A 19,046-nucleotide genomic window follows, 5' to 3' on the forward strand; every position below is an offset into this window, starting at 1 on the left:
CCATACTGTCACACAGCTGGTTACAGGCAGGATGCTCCCTGCTCGGGGCTGGCCCCACCCCCAGCACCCAGGCCCCGAGACTGCGTTCACCAGCTGCAGTTCCTCTGAAGGGCCCTGATGACATACCCTCCAGCCCTCTTGAGACAGTCTGAGGCAGGCAGGAGGGCCTGGGGCAGGCCGGACACTCAGTGGACACAGCTGTGCACCCAGGCCGAGTCCAGCCCTGTGGACCATGCCTCACTGATCACCCACCCAATGGGCAGGCATCAGGGTGACAGCAGCAGGCCCCGTGGGGACTCTCGGGAGGGTCCCTCCTGCTCTGCCGAACGGGTTTCCTTGTTCCATCTGGGTAACGGTTCAAAGAGACCATTGGCCACCGAGGGCCAGACGGCTCCGGGGAGGCTCCCAGCTTGCTGCTAGTCTGGGCTGGGATGGGCAGTGCCAGCATGAAGCTGGCCACCTCCACCCCAGAGCCTCCTCCCCAGTGCACTGTCTTTTTGACAAATGCCTTGTCCAGAGGCGGGGGAGGAAATGCAGAGTGCTGCTTTCATGGTAGAGAGTGTGACACCTCCTTCCAGGCCACATCTGCACAGCGAGCTCTAAGCAGGGCAGGGGACCTCGGAGGCTGAGCAGCTGAGCACAAGGCTGGCCCTGAGCAGGAGAAGCCACGCGTCACTAGGGAGCCAGGCACCAGGGTGGCCTGGGTTGGTGGGGCCTGGCATGCCAGGAAGCCAGCTGCCCTGCCACCCTTGCTGGGTGCTGTAGGGGAAAGGTGGCAAGGGGGGCCCACTTGGTAAAAAGGCAGGTGTCTTTGGGGGTCAGGCTCCCCTCCTCCTGGCCAACCTCTGTGGCTCCTCCAGCTGTGAGCAAGTCCTGGAAGCTTGGGGCACACGGGGACAGGGGGCTGTGCAGAGGACAGAAAATCACAAGGGAAACAGCAAAAGCTTGCCATCCCCCCTTAGCCCCACCACAGGACCGTCTAAGAATCAATGTCTGCAACCAAGGCAGAAGTGTGGCAGGAGGATGCAGGGACACCATGGCTGACGGCGACTTTCAAAGGGGGCATTAGAGGATTTGGTGAACATTCTATGGGACGATGATGAGGCTAAGAGGAAAGGGATGGAAAGTGGCTCTATTCTCTCTTGGAAGCAAATGGGAATCAGGAAACAATCGGAATTCTGAGATTAATTTGTTTTTCACAATGTTCCCCTGAATGGCTGTGCCAGGGTGCCCCCTCACTCCTTCACCCAGGTGCCTCCCTCCCCCTGGGGCTGTGCCCACCTTTCTCCACACTGAAGCAGTGACTGTTACAGGCAGGACCCTCTGGTCTCTATTTGCGGGCTCCGAGTGGAAGCCTCTGCCATGTGATTCTCAGCAGGCCAGTGAGTGACAGGGAGGCCACCACGTGCCCATGGTACTCCAAGAAATGGGCCAGAGCTAAAATCCCAAAGCATGTGTGTGTGTGGCAGGGGCTGGCTCCATTCCCCTCTGGAGAGTCAGGCCTTCCCAGGAAAGACTGCATGGGTGAGATTCCCTCACTCACACCCCAAAGTTCCTAGGACCCCCCAGAGGATTGATGGGTGTCTGCTGGTCACAGAGAAATGTACTAGCTGCTGCCTGCTCTGAGCTCTTACGGGGCCTTGAGGATTTTTGGGACAAGTGGCTCAGGAGGTGGTCAGGTGGCAGCCTGATATTAGGGAACCAGCTGGTGACTTGGGATAAGTCACACCCCACCCCACGTTTCTGTGACCCAGGTTCCTCCATCTCTGAAAGGACACTGCTCAGCCAGGCGGCCTCCAGAGGGACCTCCAGCATCACTAGCTTGAAATGGCGTCTTGGACGGTGCCTGTTATTCCAGCACAGCCTGGTGACCCTGGGGATAGTGGCCTGTTTGCTCCCCATGCTATAGATGTCTCCCATGCTCTCTGCATCCCTCTCTGCTTTGATGGCACCCCAGGCACGCTTTCAGATGCCCCACACACGGGGCATTCGCCGTCAGGATGTGGAGGGCCAGTAGGCAGGGTGAAGTCAGGCGAGGACTGCCGAGCCCGTCTTCCGGATCCCGCCCCTCTCTCCCCGCTTCATGACTCATGCCTCTGACCCCGGCTTGCCTGCTGCGCCTGAGAAGGAGAAATCCTGCTGGGAATGTGGGAATGACCGTATTTACGACGCCGGGGCTCCCGGTGGCTATTGGCCTGGCCTGGCCCCTCCAGGGGAGCAAGGACTTCGCGCCAGCTGGAAGTCAGGCTGTCTCTCTCCCTCAGCTTGGGCTTGGCTTCAGGGACTCAGGCTGACTGTGCTTGGAATGGCCTATCTGGCAAGGAGGAGTCAGCCCAAGGAAACCAGGGGAGAGGGCGAGCTTGTCTGCAGCGGACCAGGCCGGCTCCCTCCTGCTTGGAGCCCCCAGCACCACTGCGGGAGGGACCACCCTGCAGAGCCGCTCCCTGTCCACCTGGCAACCCCCAGGCTCTCCAGGGCGGGCTCTGCAGGGGCTGAGGCTGCAGGGTCTGACCCATCCCTCAAGATCCGCCCCACCCTCTTCTTCTCTGTGAGACCTTCCCATTTCCCCACGATGAGCGTCCTGGGAGCACTGCCAAGGGACCCCTCCCAACTTTCAGAGATAGCGAGGGCTGGCTGGCCACGAGAAGCCAGATGGCAAGAGAGCATTCCACCTCTCCCAGTACCTGGGGCCTCCAAGTCCAGGAACCCCTTAACTTCTCCAGATGCCACCAAATTCAGTCTCCAAATAAAACCCAAGAGTGGAAGACGGTGGAACACAAATTGCCCTGCAGTCACCGTTTCCAGCTGGTGGTGCTGGACGCCCCTCTGGAGGCCATCTGGCCAAGCAGTGCCTTTTCAGACACAGAGAGACTGGGGCCACAGGAAGGTGAGGAAGGGCCTGACATACCCACCAAGCGGGTACAGAATCTCCCCCAGAATATGCAGGTCAACTAAGCCCTGGGCTGGAAATACCTTTTGTATCCACAGCACTGATACACTGGCCCAAACCCGGGGCATGAACTTTACAAATGTCTTTTCACAGAACACATGGATTTCTGAAGACACAGCCCTCCCAGCGACAGCAGCAGCAGCAGCAGCTAACAAAAGTATGGACAGAAGGGCTGCCGGTGTAGGGCACTCTGCCCAACGTAGGCACATGAAGACGAGTAGGACGAGGCCCCTTCCTTAGCCAGCTCACAGTTCATTTGGGGAGACAAGCAGCAGAACAAATCACTATCACAAAACTGTACTAGTAAAGGTATAATAAAAGTACATTCAGGTCTGCAACAGTCTTGCTATAAAATATAAATATATTATAAATATAGGTGATGACTGCAAAAGTTTTATTACAATAAAGAGATTACAAGGTCCACAATAAACATACAGGGAAGGTGACAGTTACGTTTCTGAGGGTTTGGAGAGCTCATCACAGAATTCGGGATTGCAGCCAGGTCTTCAAGGAGGTCAGTTCCGGTTGAGAGGGATGGAAGGGCCTCGTGGGCACAGGCAGAGATGGGAGGCACAGCCAGGAGGGTGGGGAGAGGGAGTTGGGGGTAAAGAGAGCATTGACTCTGGGCGGGGGGGGGGGGGGCAGGAATTGGCAGGACTCCCCAAGGTGACAGGGAGGCTGGGAAAGGTTCAGGGGTCCACAGACACCATCAGATCTGCCTGTCAGAGATAGCTCTGGCTGGCAAGGGACAGACCCCAAAGTGGGGCCTGGGCAGGGCGGCTCCCCCAGTGGCCCAGAGGGAGGCCAGGACCACACGGAGACAGCAGCTGTGCAGGCAGGGCGGCAAGGGGCCACCCACCAGACACAGTGACCCACTGAGTGTGGGGGTGGCGAGGGGCGGCTGAGGGGTCCAGCTTGGGTGGCTGGGTGCATCCTGACCCAGAAGCTAGACTCAGTTCTAGAGAGGAGGAGTTATCTCGGGGGCAACAAGACCTGTGTCAGCCACGTGGAGCCGCTGGAGTCCTCAGGACACCGTGAAGGGCACGTCCATTCAGCAAAGGGACATGCCGGGAACCCCAGAAGAGGGTGGGGGCTTCAGAGTCCAATTCTCCAGACTGAGGCCAACTTTATTCTCCCCTGGGAGAGAGGAGGAATCAGCACAGAGGTGGAGATACTTGCTTTGCTAGGATTTGAACCCAGGCCTCTGGATTCCAAAGATGGGCTCAGATTCCTGATCTACACCTCCATCCATGGCAGAACTGGAGGAGGCAGATACTTAGGGGCAAGCGGAGGGGGAGGCTGGGAAGAAGGTGTCTGGTAGGAGAGGCAGGGCCGGGAAGAGCTGACACCAGAGGGTGCCAAGGGAGGGCTCATGAGCACCACCCCTGCTAGCAGGAGGACCAGGCGTCGAAAAGGTCACCAGGGTCCAGGACTTCAGAAGGGCAGGCTCAGCTGGGCGCAGGCTGCTGCAGAGGCCGGGGGCTCGGTACTTCCACACATTTGATGGAATAGCGAATGTGCCAGAAGCTGCGAACAATGGCTGCAGGCGCTCGGTGCTTCCTGAGTGCTGGGCCCCAGGCTGTATGTCTGGGATTCGGCTGAAGGCTCTCAACCATCTCACGCAATCAGTGCTCCCGTGTTCCATGTTCTGAGCTTGAGCACACGGAGGCTTTGAGAGGCAGGAAGCCGCTCTGCCCAGAGAGCGGAGGAACAAAGCCCTGGGAATTAAACCCAGGTGTCCAGGCTCCGGGGCCTGTTTTCAGAGTGGCGAGGCACAGGCTGTGCTTCTGGGGAGTGCAGAGCCTGGAAAGTGTGGCAGAATGATTCTGGGACTGTCTCCCTTGAACACATTTTAAATGGGGGATATAAAACTGTTGTGAATAATTAAACAACGCTGACCATAAGCCATGTCTGTAACTAAGGCTAGTTTTTAGTTCTTCAAATTAATCCTGAAAAAATAGGCCATTTTTAAAATGCGAAACTGTTTACAAGAATAATTCTACTTAAATCTATTTCAGTGAGCAGTCTTTTTTTCAAATGCCTCTGATAAAATAAACTACTTTTGAAATTTTTTGCATCTATTCACCTATATTCAGAAGAATGCAAAATCCTAAGGAATGGCAGGAATCCTACTATAGTTCAATGCCGGGTCCCACAAATCCCTGGGAAACCCGATTTCAGCTGAAGGTGTGGCAGAGGTGCTTTTAGGCCTGCAGAGTTGGAGTTTCTGGCAGAGCAGCTGGGAGCACGGTTAACCAGGTCTTTCTGCAACAGGGACAGGCCTTTTGCTTCCCAAGCTCTGGACTCAGTTACTTTTAGCCTATTTCAGATTCTCAAACTTCTGCACCACATGAATAAAACGGATCTCTGTTGAGAAACACATCATATTAAGAAACCAACGAGCACACACTAAGTGTTGAAGACTTTGCCTCAGTTAAGGTAAAATCAGCTAGTGGAGGCCTGTAGTGGTGACTGAAAAAAACATATTAGAAGGCCGAGCGCGGCAGCTCACCCCTGTAATCCTAGCACTTTGGGAGCCTGAGGCAGGCGGATTCCTTGATTTCAGGAGTTCAAGACCAGCCTGGGCAACACAGTGAAACCCTGTCTCTACTGAAATACAAACGAATTAGCTGGGCGAGGTGGCAGGCGCCTGTAGACCTAGCTACTCGGGGGGCTGAGGCAGAAGAATTGCTTGAATCTGGGAGGCGGAGGTTGTAGTGAGCCGAGATCACACCACTGCAGCCTGGGTGACAGAGCAAGACTCCATCTCCAAAAAAAAAAAAAAAAAAAAAACCCATACACACAAAACAAAACAGACAAACAAACAAAAAGGCATATTAGAGGGAAAAAGTAAATTTCAGGGGCAGGACAGGGTGAGTGAACAGCCCAGGCTGGACAGGCGACTGGGGAAGGTCCTGGCTGGTGACTGGCGAAGCACCTGTGTGTCTTCTCCTCACGTGTAACACGTGGCGCAGCACACATGCACCCGGGCCATGGCCCCCTCCTCGTGCCGCTCTGCATTTCCACCTGGACCTCTGTTTCCCTCTGTCCTGAGGCGGGCGGGCTGTCAGGTGTCTGTGTTCCACCGTGGGGTGAGCCAGAGTCTCACCGACTGAGTCCTGGGGAAGGACTCACCCTTCTGCTGGTTGCCTGGCTCAGCCCATGTAGAGTCAGGGACACAAGGGCAGGTGGGAGTGGCTGCTGCAGGCGGGTTCCAGTCCACACACCCGCACATAAGAGAACACAGAACCCGCATGGCTCAGCAGCAAGCGCGAACTGAAGAGGAAGGGATAAGTGGTCAGAGGCTCCACCAACGAGCTCCAGGGCTGAATTTCTGTGGTCCCACCTTGGGTCCCGTCTTGGGCAGGTGCATAAATACAGCTTGTCCTGCATAGCCCAATATCCTCCCACACTCAGTGGCTGCTCGTTCACACAGAAAGACATCCCCGCGGACTCCACAGACCCAGCGCTTGGGTCTCTAGGGGCAAACAGAGGAAGGCAGTGAGGCAGCAGAGACACAGAGAGCAGCAGGGGTTTGGACTCAAGCCTGGAAAATGTGCAGGCCTCTGCCTTCCCAGCTTCCAGCTCCCGAGCTGGAGGACCCCAGAGCGAGGGTGCTGTCAGCCAGCCGAGGAGGACCCCAGAGCGAGGGTGCTGTCAGCCAGCCAAGGAGGACCCCAGAGCGAGGGTGCTGTCAGCCAGCCGAGGAGGACCCCAGAGCGAGGGTGCTGTCAGCCAGCCGAGGAGGACCCCAGAGTGAGGGAGCTGTCAGCCAGCCGAGGAGGACCCCAGAGCGAGGGAGCTGTCAGCCAGCCGAGGATGACCCCGACCCTCGAACCTCCATGCTTTCTTGTCTCGAGGCCCCCACCTGCCTTTCAGGACCTTGGCCTCCTCCTGGGGGAAGCTGTTCCCCTGTTCACATGCCTCCTAGATCTGCCAGAGGAAGGATGTTTGCCATACTCTCCTCTCACCCTCCAGCTCCCCCTACACTGGAACATAGACACCTGGGAGCCCTCAGGCCTCACTCAGGACAGCACAGAGAGACACACAAGTCCAGGACGAAATGCAGACCAGCAAAAGGAAGAGTCCACGCCAGCCAATCCCCAGGTTCCTTTTGAGGAGACACACAGGTGCTCGGCCAATCATCAGCCATGACCAGTGATATCTCCACCGGGTGCAGCGAGGGCGCGGGGCCCAGAGGCCGTTGACAAGCACAGCTCTGCTGTCCACTGAGAGAGGTTTACCAGGAGTCCGAATGCTCCCGACAGGGTCAAGGTGGCCTCACCGATCCTAAGAGCGCCTGGAGCTGGGGATGGCTCTGGAAAACGTGTTGGAGATCTCTTGCATCAGACTCTAACAAAAGGCTGCAATTCCTGACATTTCATTTTTGAGATCAGACTGCGAATGTCACGATCTACAAATCTAATCAGCGTCCTCCTAAAAGTGGCGTGAACTGCAGAACTGAGAGCCGGGCTGGGCCGAACCTCGGGGGATCCGAGAACGGCAGTGAAAGTGCACAGATTCTTATCAGCCCACAAATAGCTGGCAAGGTCCCGGGGTGCAGGTGAGAACACACCGTGGCATCTGAGAATTTGAAGGAGTCTAGTGTCTCAGTGCTGTTTGTGATGACGGTGGGTGGAACAACTTCAGTCGTGGAAGGGCAGACCCTGGGAGAACAGGTCCCCCACAGCCTTCTCAGGCTGTCTTCGATGTGAGAGCTTAGAGACTAATCCCCCTGCCCCAGAAGACTCGCAGCCTCAAGGATCAAGTAAAGAGATACAGAAATATACTTACGATTACTCAATTTGTAAAAATTCGACATTCCTGCAATAAAACCCCATGTTTATAAACTGTAGCATGCGCCAACAAGTCTTATGGCATTTGTTTTTATTTTCAACATGTTTTTGAATACTCTGTATTTTCCTAAACAGTGAATTTTTTTTCCAGAACTAGCAAATGACATGAATGAGAGTTAGCCACACGTGCACACACATTTCTGGTCATGCTTCTGGAACAAAAATCCTAAGTGGGGAAGGTTCACCCGGATTGTGGCTACAGAATGCGTTCCCTCTTTTTTTACAAGCCTTGTGCAATCGCGAGCTCTCAGTGGCCATCTCCTAAGCTGAGGATGCCTTCATACCTGATGGGGAGGTGCCGGACTTTCGCCCAGGCTCTGGAGGGTGCCTGCCCTGCCCAGGCCGGGGTAAGCTCTTGCTGTGCCGGTCCTGCAGAGCAGCGGTCAGCGTCTGTGGGGATACAGCCTGGAGTGGCCACAAGCATGGCAGGTGGCCTGGTTGACCCCAGCCCAATGGGCTCCTGGCTGTGTGGCATCCCTGGTGCTGTCACCTCCCTGGCCGTGTGCAGAGGCCAGTGCAGGATTTTGCTCTGGATGCTCCACTGCCCCAGGTGAATCTCGCTTTCCAGGGATGTCTTTGAGAATGTATCCTCCATGCAGCTCTCCTTGAAAACTAAGCCCTGGGAGCAGGCTCCCCTTGGCGCATTTGCACTCCCTGGGACCTCTGTGAAAGCACAGGCCGGGCTGGGCAGCCTCCACCCAGGCAGCTCTTCTCTCCAGCAAGCTGGGTGCCCTCGCGGACAAGTGGGTTCTTACACTTACATATCATCCTTGGCAATCCATTTCTCATCTACAAAATGGGCTGGTACTACCTGCCCTGCAAGGGGGAGAACACGTAGCAGGTGCTCACTTCATGTTAAGAAATCTGTAATGAATGCACTGAGTATCAGAGCATCAGAGCAGTCATTTACAAATGCGGCCACCAGCCTGTGAGGGGTGGAATCCCATTCCACGTGACGACTGCACTGGGGCTGTAGAGGACTATTCACTGCAGCTTAGATAACTCAGGTAACTATGAAGGAATACATACAAATATAATTTTCTTTGAGATGAGACAACTCAGCAACAAATACCTAGCATGCACAGAGTGTGCACGGAGCTCTGCTCCGCACCCAAGAAACACAGGGATGGCCTGGGGAGAGTGTGGGCTCTGAAGTGCAGGCTGGCAGTGACTTTAGGGTCTTTGGTATTTATACACCTGGTGTACACATATTTATACACACCCACCATCCACAGTCTATGTATCTATGGTACACACATGTATATATGTGTGTGCATATATGCATGTACCATATATACATGCAGATACTCATATACACACACTGCTTCCATAAGAAGGGCCACCCTTGTCCCAAGTTTGCCTGAGTCATGATTTACTGAGTTCATGGTTTGAGGGTGGAGATTTTACACTCACATTGTTCCTAATCACTCCACGATTCAGAAGTGAGTGTAATTTGGGGAACTGAATGACAGTCCTATCAAACCTGGCTCTTCTTTCGGGCTGGACTTCTAAGATTGGCTCCAGGAGTCCTCTGTGAGATCCAGGGCTTCAGGGATGGCCACTTCCTACTCTATGATGCCTGCTGCCACTCTGGGAATGTGTGGCTAGGACATGTCCAAGGATGACACTGCAATTTTTTTAAGAGAACATTTACAACCACTTGCATGTCAAAGAACATTTCCAGTCTCCTCCTCTCTGCTGGAATCAGCCTGGGCATTCATTTGTGGGAATCTTACATGCACATGTGACATGCATAGTTGTGTATTTTTCCAAAGATTCCCATTTACTTCTTCATGAGTTGCAACAATATTCCTCAGCTTGAAAGTCAGAAATGACTAATTTTAGGTGAAATACAGCAGAGCTAAGATCTAGGGAGCCTGAACAGGACTTTGCCGTTATTATGCAAGCTGAGTAGCGAACTGAAGTCTCCAAATGCTTGCTACAATATTTCTGACTAAACCAGGGACTATGACTCCTTACGTAGGAATCATCCTTCCCTTAAATGGCCATTTTTAATGCATGTAATTACCATTTAAACTTCATCTCCACATCCTAGGGTAATTTCTTTTGCTAACACAGACCCCATGAATATACAGAGTGGTGTCAAAGTCGATGTTTATAAGGGAATCCAGCCATCTACTTTCAATCCTTGATCCAGAAATCCACCTCCCTCCTAGGTTGTCTTTAATCAAGCTTTGTCAATAAATAGATGTGATGCAGATGTTCTGTGCAGTTTTAAAGAATTCAGGTTGAATCTGCTTTAAAACAAAGCACTGCCCTGCAATCAAACAAGAAGGATGAAAGTGAGTAGAGGCAAGAATACTTCAACAAAACCTGAAATGGAGACAGGACTCTGAAAACAGGGCAGTAGACCTTGAGCCAATGGTAAGAATTCAAATAGCACTTAGGTAAAGTGCAAAATGGTTACATCTCTCAACATCCTAACATTCGAGTTACTTGAAAGAAATCTGGCATATAGAGCCACATTTTGTAAATAACACATGAAGCTATAGTTACACCTTGGGAACGTTTTGTGATTTGTAAAAAACTTGAGTGAAAAGTGCCTTTTGGAACTGAGCTCCTCTCACATGAATTTTAAATCCACCCCCCCCCCATTTCACAGGCAAAGTCCACCTGCATAAGGTTTTCAGGACAACACGAGAAGCAGCTGTGGGTTATGAGATGGTTTTCCTGCTCATGTCGGTGCTGTACCAGGCAGAACAAGTTAGGCTTCACGCTGCAGCACAGAAGCCCCTGAATCTCAGGAGGTTCATGCAGCAGTCATTTGCTTCTTGCTCATCCAGGTTGGCAGGGACTCTGCTCCACGCAGTCACGAAGGGACTCAGGCTGGTAGAGCCTCCACGGTCTTGAGAACCTGTGGCCTCATCTGGAACTTGGGGCAGCAGAAGAGACCTGGCCTCCTGCACACAGCTTCTTCCGTACGTTAGCCTGGAAGCCCTGCCGAGGCTTCCTCCCAACGCTCATTGGCTGGAACTAGTCCTATGGTCCTGCCTAACCACAGGGGCTCGGAGGAGCATGAAGGGAGAAAGTCAACTCTCCAGGGGACCACCGAGTCTGCCTCCAGGGCCAAAGCAAGAGTTTGAAAACAAAGGATTGTCTAAAACAAACAAAAAGTAATTTATAGATGGCATTTGAGGAACTGATAACTTAATTGCACTAATTTCAGCCAAATGCCAGGATTTGATCCCTAAAAATGCCCAGGGCACCAGAATCTGGCCAGAGGAGTGTAAGTCTCATGTGGAAAGAGACGGAGAGAGCGAGATACTGAATGAGCCCATGAAAAAGCTTAACTGCCCAACATCAACAGAGACAGAGGATTCAATTGGTAATGAGGGAGTCACACTCGTTCAGTCACCTTCATGGTTTATTGAGATGATGTGGCGGGGTGGAAGAGAGGAAAGGAGGGTTATTACCGGGCGCCCCTCTGTGTCCTCTTCCTCCTCTAAAGGGAAAGACACCAAGATGGTGTTGGTGGTGTCGCTGGTGTGCAGGCTCCACTGGGCATGAGTACCCCTAGGAGCTCAAATGATAGAGTCAGCACCGGAGTCCCTGCCTCATGGTCCAAGACATTGGTGAAGGTTCCTTTTCTGAACTTGAAAAAAAAAAACTCCAAGATGCATGAGTGGATTCGCCTTTCCCCGAAGTCCTCTTGTGGCATCTCTGTCCTGGGTTGCTGCAAATGATTCAAGCGTGTTCTTAGCCATTACTAATGTGCTCACTCCTGCCAACGTTTCGAGGGCTGTCTTGGCCACACGCTGCCTCCTCTTCCTCTTCGCTCTCTTTGGTAGCAGAAGGTTTGGCAATGGCAGCATCATTCAGAATCTCCTCTGGTGGGAAGAGTCTCTTGTTACTGGAAATCTGTGGTGTGAACAGAGCCCCCACTGCCCAAACACATGGCCCTTCCAACGCTGCACTCCCACCTGCCCTCCCTCTCCACCCTTCGCTCCACTCAACTCATAAGAATCAATCACTCACCAAGATGAAGCCTGGAGCCTCAAACCTCCCATGTCCCCGGGACTCCAGACAACAGCCTAGAAGTGTACTTCCTTAGATTTGGGGTGAGGTGAGCTCGCGTTGGGGAAGGGAATACCATGTACACATGTGCTCATCTTTAAGGCACTAGCAACCCTTATGGCATCTTCTGAGAGGAAATTCACATTCTCCCTCATACTGTGTACGAGGGACCAGAGAAGTTTCATAAATGAAACTTTTAGCAAACCAAAATTTTGGATGCAGAAAGAAGCCACTTTCCCCCAAATAGTCTACCCTCGGTTGCAGGTGTTTGAACTGCTGAGTTGCAAACATAATTAACGCTAAGAAGAGCTCTGCCCTGGGGTTTTTGGTGCGTCAGAAGATAATGTTCTTTCCCTGAAGCCTGGGACTCAGAGCCCAGTAGAGGGTCAGGCAGTCATCGTGGGAGCTGTTCTGTTGTTTGTAGAACAAAGTTCACGATGCATTTTATATCTTAGTGAGAAAATCATCAGTAATTTTTTTTTTTTTTTTTTTTTGAGATGGAGTCTTGCTCTGTCACCCAGGTTGGAGTGCAATGGCGCAATCTCGACTCACTGCAACCTCCACCTCCCAGGTTCAAGTGATTCTCCTGCCTTAGTCCCCCAAGTAGCTGGGATTACAGGCACCTGACACCATGCCCAGCTAATTTTTGTAGTTTTAGTAGAGACAGGTTTTCACCATGTTGTCCAGGCCTCAGTACAGCCCCTGGGCCTTCTCTGGGGGGTACAGACTGGAGGTGGTGAGCTTCAGACTTCAAACATCTCAAAGTGCTGAGATTACAGGTGTGAGCCACCATGCCTGGCCAGTAACGTGATTTTAAAGCTAAGATTACAAATATACTTTAAAATGTATAAAACCCATTGGTTCCCTTTAAGATGTGATCCCGATGAGCCTTCCAGTAATACTCCTTCATCTCCGCAGGGCTAGCCAAAGTGTTTATAATGTGGCTTGCAGGACTCTTGGGGCTCCTGATGGTGAATTTGTACCATCACTCTCAGTAGCACCCGGAACCTCTCTGCTAACAGGTACCAAACACCCACAAGACACTGGTAAGGTGCAGTGTCTAGGACCAGACATCTTCTGTGTGCTATAGCTGATACAATAGACATCAAGCACAGTAGATAGCCAGCAAGAAATAGCAGACTCATCAATGTACATTTCTGGGCTGATTCTTCCGTTGGTCAAATGTGCACTATAAAGCCACAAAAGGCCAGTTTTTCTTTTTCTACCACTTTGCCTGGACTAATTAAAGCAAGCTGAGTCAGGCAGCATGACGGCTTTGGCCAGGTACCGTGTGGCACTAGAGGAGAGAGGGAAGACTGATCACCATCCACAGGAGCCAGGCCCTCCAGCCCACAAGCGAGGCAGGGCGGGAATCGGGGTTCTGCTGGGAAGACTTGGCCACGGGGACCCTGAGAGGGAGGGGGCACTGCATGTCCATAGTGGTGCAGCCTCCCCGCATCTGCACAACCTGGGAGGGCACTGAGGGCTGAGAGGTATGAGAAGGTGAAGAAGCCCCTAACGGACCAGGGCTGACCCCGACCCGCTCCAGGCTTCTCAGGAGAAACGTGTCTCCACGAGCACGTGGACATTCTCTTCCATGGGGGGACGCTCCACTGATGCCCCCTGGCCTCCTCTGCCCCTTGCCCACACCACTCAGGGGAGCTGGAGTGACCTGCAGACTGGTGGGTTTGGGAACAGTCAACTGGGTGAGCGCAGCTCAGCCCTGGAATCTTCCTCTGGAGCAGTGAGCCGGCCCCAGGGAGCAGGCACTTCCTGGCCATGCTTCCGGAAGGCTCCCTGTGCTCCTGACCTAGGGGAGGCCTGTGAGGTACATTTTTGCCAGCACTGGGGGCTGGGTCTGCTGGACCGTGGGACAGCAGCAGCCGGACCCCTCCTCTGAGCCCTTCTCCATGATACAGCAATATTCCGTGGGTCTCGCCTCTGCTGCCTGCCCCAGCCCCCCAGCAGGTGTGAAGGTGCCGTTCTCACCTCGCCTGCCCAGTCTGGTGGCCTGCGGGCGGCAACCACACCCTTGAACGTGCCCGTGAATCAGACCATGCCTAGAATCTTGTTCTGGGGCTTAAACCTGGACATCTGTGACATGGCCAGGCAGGGGAGGGGGAGAAGCCCTACATAGAGAAGAGCCCCAGATTGAGAACATGCCCATGGCTTGAGGCCACTCGCATGGGAAGCGGCCAGGCCCAGCCTCACCTGTGCCACTTGCTGTCTGGGGACCTTGGCCTGGTCTTGGCCTTGCTGGGCCCTCACTTCTCCAGGTAAAGGTGGGGAGCGCTGACTCAGAGTCTTGTGATCCCACACCCAGGAGCCTTGGGACCCCTGGGGCAGTCTTGGCAGCCTACTGGCACTTGAGCCCAGGCACAGTCAGCAGCCAACGACCCTGTCTCAAAGAATTGGCTTGTAGGTGCTGGCCCTGTTATTCCCAGATTTCAGCTGCGTGGGCACTCGCGGCGCCTTCTGTGGAGGGGCTGAACTTCGTGGATGGATTTCCGAACGGAGGAAGGCTGGAAGAATTCGGATTAACCCTAGGGGAATTTGGATTAACCCCAGGGAAAAGGCCAATCACATTTAATGCAGAGGAGAGCGAAGGACGGAAACCACAACGCCACTCACGGCTCTGGCTTCACACAGCGACTCTGATCGGCCATCAATTACTGAAGCCTTGCAGATGCAGAAGGAGAGAAAAGCCACAGTTATGTGCATCTTACAGCTGGGAAACCAGCAACAACATAATCCTGTCAGCTTTTCATTCCTGAAAACCGCCTCCCTCTCCACAAGGCACGGAATCAACATGGTCTTCCCCAGGGTCCTCTCAGGATCCTTGGAGCTGGGAATTCTTCTTACTCAACTCCCTCCGTGTGCTCAGAGCCCCTTCCTGGCCAGGCTTCTAGAAAATTCCTCTGCTCAAATGCTAAATGTTTTCCCTGATCTGTCTTCAAAATCCCCATCCTTCTCCTTCTATTGGAATTAAAGGATAGGGAGTGATAAGGCTGGGCTTGGGCCATCTCCATCTCACTCTGCAGCTCTGGCGTCTCCTGTCCCTTCTCCCCTCACTTTCTGTTTTTTTCTCTCCTTATTTTTCCTGTTTAATGTCAAGCGAGCCAGCTCAGCTCCTCAGAGACGACCAGCTACAGCGGCAAGCGCGAGTGGATTTTAAATCAGCAGAGAATTTTCAAAATGAGCAGTTTGGTGAACGGAGCCCATCTGCAGCCCTGTGGGGCCCTGGCCGGCTCCCACGGTGTTCATGGATCCCGCACGTCTCCACGAGGATAAACAGTCCACGTGGGGCGACTGCCTGGGAGGAGGAACTGTCGCCAGCCCAATCCCGGTAATAAAACAAGAGTCACGTAAACACCGCGCTGTCCTCCAAGGAACTTCAAGCACTACCCAAGTAAATAAAAAAGCAGAAAATGGAGGTTCAGAAACGCAAAGGCCCTGCTCAGGTTTCTAGAAGAATTCACAGAAAAACAGAACCTAGAGGAGAAAGAATCATGGAAGAAACATTCGTGTCCATCTGTCCCCTAAACTGGAGGGAACGATGTCAACAGCTGCCCTCAAATCAGGAGGGGCTCAGACATCTGCACCCTGGACCACCTATCCCTGACCTGCATCCATCCTGGGGCACACACCTGGACCACGTTCACCAGCCCCTCTGCTCTGACTGCCCCAGCTTCCAGGAGAGCAACCCAGAAGCATCCTTTGATTTTGTTAAAAGAAGCTTTGATCGTGGAGGACTTTTAAAATCGAGATATCACTTCCCAGGATTCCAAGCAGATAGGCTCCCAGGAAGTTCCCTCATTATGGGACAAAAGGAATCTGTAAGTTACAAACACAGGTAACTTTGCTCCTTTCAAGAAGGAGTTTTCCCCATGAATTTAAGTGTTTTTACAGATCATTAACTACTGGTCTGGAAGGCAGGGCACTAAGGCAATCTAAGCTGGAGTGTGAGTCGGTGCTGCCTCGGAGGCCAATCGGAGTCGAGGTGAAGAGGCTCAAATGATCCTAACATGAGTCAGTGTTACCCCAAATTAAATTTACACATGCTTCTCCAGAGCTGTCTGCTTTGTAAGGCAGGGCACCCTGGCACAGCACGGGACACAAGGCGTTTGCATTTCTGTCCAGGCTGCAGTCTAAAAGTGGAAAAAAGTACTGATCTGTTTTCCAGCCACCACCCTGTTGAACGGACTCAGAGGTTTTGGGTCCAGTTAACACAGGTAGGCACTGCATGGGCTGGAAAGAGGCCGGGGACTCCCACGCTCTCAGGAAGCACAGGACAGTGCACTGTGCAGACAGCAGACCTTCAGGCTCAGGAGACCTAGGCTGCTGCTGGGAGAGGAGGGAAAAGAGCGCCCCAGGGAAGAGAAGGCGAGTGGGGATTGATGTATGAACAGGGACCTAGGAGCCAGAGGCCCAGGGTTAAATCTGACTTGCCATGTGCCCCTAAACAAGACAATGAGAGAGACACAGAGAGAGAGAGAGAGAGAGAGAGAGAGAGAGAGAGAAACAGAGTCAGGCAGACAGACAGGGACACAGAGACAGACACACAGAGAGACACAGACAGAGGAAGAGAGACAGATGGAGAGAGAGACAGGAAGAGAAAAACCAGGCAGTCCCTTCATGGAGTGGCTGTGATGCCCACGGGCTCTCATGGATGGAAAACCCAGGCACACAGCAGGTGGCACCTCCTCCTCCCTAAAGCCCTCATCATGTCCAGTGTTCCCATCTGAAGGCCAAGTGGCTTCTCCGGATGACACATCCTTACGTAGGGATTTATAGATGCAGCATTCCTGCTGGGACTTGGGCTGTGCAGGACTGCAGACGTGAGAGACACTCAAGAGGGGCCGAGATGGGGACGCAGACAGCTCAGACCCAGGACACCAGCCCAGCCCAGCCAGAGCTAATGCTGGCGCTAATACCAACACGAATGCTAATAAATACTAACTAATACTAATAAATACTATCACCAACACGAACACTAATACTAACAAATACTAACCAACATTACTAACACCAACACTAATAGATACAACCTACTCACACACCTATACACAGGCCGGGCGCGGTGGCTCAAGCCTGTAGATAGACGGGGGATCAACAGGAGATCGAGACCACCTGGCTAACATGTGAAACTCACTACTAAACATACAAAAACTAGCCGGCGAGTGCGGCGCCGACTAATAAATACTGACACACTAACACAAATACTAACACTAACACTGACACTAATAAATAGTAACTAATACTAATAAATACTAACACTAACACTAATACTAACACTGACGCTAATGCTAATAAATATTAACACCAACACTAACACTAATATTAATAAATACTGACACTAACACCAATAAATACTAACAGTAACACTAATACTAACAAATACTAACACTAACACTAATACTAACAGTAACACTCATACTAATAAATACTAACACTAACACCAATAAATACTAACAGTAACACTAATACTAACAAATACTGACACTAACACTAATACTAACAGTAACACTAATACTAACAAATACTGACACTAACACTAATACTAACAGTAACACTAATACTAACAAATACTGACACTAACACTAATACTAACAGTAACACTAATACTAACAAATACTAACACCAACACTAATACCAATAAATACCAACACTAACACTAATACTAACAAATACTAACACTAACACTAATACTAACAGTAACACTCATACTAATAAATACTAACACTAACACCAATAAATACTAACAGTAACACTAATACTAACAAATACTGACACTAACACTAATACTAACAGTAACACTAATACTAACAAATACTGACACTAACACTAATACTAACAGTAACACTAATACTAACAAATACTAACACTAACACTAACAGTAACACTCATACTAATAAATACTAACACCAACACTAATACCAATAAATACCAACACTAACACTAATACTAACAAATACTAACACTGACACTAATACTAACAGTAACACTAATATAAATACTAACACTAATACCAATAGATACTAACACTAATACTAACACTGACGCTAATGCTAATAAATATTAACACCAACACTAACACTAATATTAATAAATACTGACACTAACACCAATAAATACTAACAGTAACACTAATACTAACAAATACTAACACTAACACTAATACTAACAGTAACACTAATACTAACAAATACTAACACTAACACTAACAGTAACACTCATACTAATAAATACTAACACCAACACTAATACCAATAAATACCAACACTAACACTAATACTAACAAATACTAACACTGACACTAATACTAACAGTAACACTAATATAAATACTAACACTAACACTAATACCAATAGATACTAACACTAATACTAACACTGACGCTAATGCTAATAAATATTAACACCAACACTAACACTAATATTAATAAATACTGACACTAACACCAATAAATACTAACAGTAACACTAATACTAACAAATACTAACACTAACACTAATACTAACAGTAACACTCATACTAATAAATACTAACACTAACACCAATAAATACTAACAGTAACACTAATACTAACAAATACTAACACTAACACTAACAGTAACACTCATACTAATAAATACTAACACCAACACTAATACCAATAAATACCAACACTAACACTAATACTAACAAATACTAACACTGACACTAATACTAACAGTAACACTAATATAAATACTAACACTAACACTAATACCAATAGATACTAACACTAATACTAACACTGACGCTAATGCTAATAAATATTAACACCAACACTAACACTAATATTAATAAATACTGACACTAACACCAATAAATACTAACAGTAACACTAATACTAACAAATACTAACACTAACACTAATACTAACAGTAACACTCATACTAATAAATACTAACACTAACACCAATAAATACTAACAGTAACACTAATACTAACAAATACTGACACTAACACTAATACTAACAGTAACACTAATACTAACAAATACTGACACTAACACTAATACTAACAGTAACACTAATACTAACAAATACTGACACTAACACTAATACTAACAGTAACACTAATACTAACAAATACTAACACCAACACTAATACCAATAAATACCAACACTAACACTAATACTAACAAATACTAACACTAACACTAATACTAACAGTAACAC

General features: G+C 50.3%; 1 protein-coding gene across 2 annotated transcripts in view; it reads right to left on the bottom strand.

Annotated features, from left to right (window-relative positions):
• Window positions 1-19,046, bottom strand: part of TWIST2 (twist family bHLH transcription factor 2) — a 63,471-nt gene that overhangs the window by 12,624 nt on the left and 31,801 nt on the right. Inside the window, exon 2 of one of the 2 annotated variants that reach the window (XM_030916903.1) lies at window positions 11,181-11,654. The exons of the other annotated variant lie outside the window; for it this stretch is intronic. The gene's annotated coding sequence lies outside the window, so the exon portion shown is untranslated. Of the gene's footprint in view, window positions 1-11,180; window positions 11,655-19,046 lie in introns of those variants that run through there. 2 annotated transcript variants of the gene reach the window in all.

Source organism: Rhinopithecus roxellana, chromosome 14 (assembly GCF_007565055.1).
Source record: "Rhinopithecus roxellana isolate Shanxi Qingling chromosome 14, ASM756505v1, whole genome shotgun sequence".
Taxonomy (NCBI): Eukaryota; Metazoa; Chordata; class Mammalia; order Primates; family Cercopithecidae; genus Rhinopithecus; species Rhinopithecus roxellana.